This window comes from Fulmarus glacialis, unplaced genomic scaffold (genome assembly GCF_000690835.1).
Source record: "Fulmarus glacialis isolate BGI_N327 unplaced genomic scaffold, ASM69083v1 scaffold27603, whole genome shotgun sequence".
In the NCBI taxonomy this organism is placed as follows: domain Eukaryota; kingdom Metazoa; phylum Chordata; class Aves; order Procellariiformes; family Procellariidae; genus Fulmarus; species Fulmarus glacialis.
In genome coordinates, this window is record NW_009204024.1 from 17,675 (window position 1) to 17,988 (window position 314).

The 314-nt window shown below is 41.7% G+C and overlaps 1 protein-coding gene across 1 annotated transcript in view; it reads right to left on the reverse strand.

Annotated features, from left to right (window-relative positions):
- The window catches only part of TBC1D31 (TBC1 domain family, member 31), a gene marked incomplete at its 5' end in the record, with an annotated part of 22,109 nt that overhangs the window by 16,731 nt on the left and 5,064 nt on the right, over positions 1–314 (reverse strand).

The window sequence follows — 314 nt, forward strand, 5'->3', positions numbered from 1 at the left end:
ATCAGAGGTTCTATTTTCGCAGCAGCACATGCAGCTTCAGCAAATTCCTTGCACCTATAAATTTGAAGGTTAAATTGAAAATGTCTTCTGGTATTTGAACATTGAGGGACTACCTGAAGGACTCACTGGCTGAGATTTAGAGTCAGTGCTACGAAGTTCAGAGTTTCGGTCTGAATGGTCTCTTGGGGCCTTGAATATCTGTAAATCTGGGTACGTGGGATGGGATTCATCTTGCTGAATATTAGTGACTGAAAGTTGGAAGTTCAGGCCAAATTAATCACTTTACAGTGAGCAAAGTTACCTGTGGGGAAAGA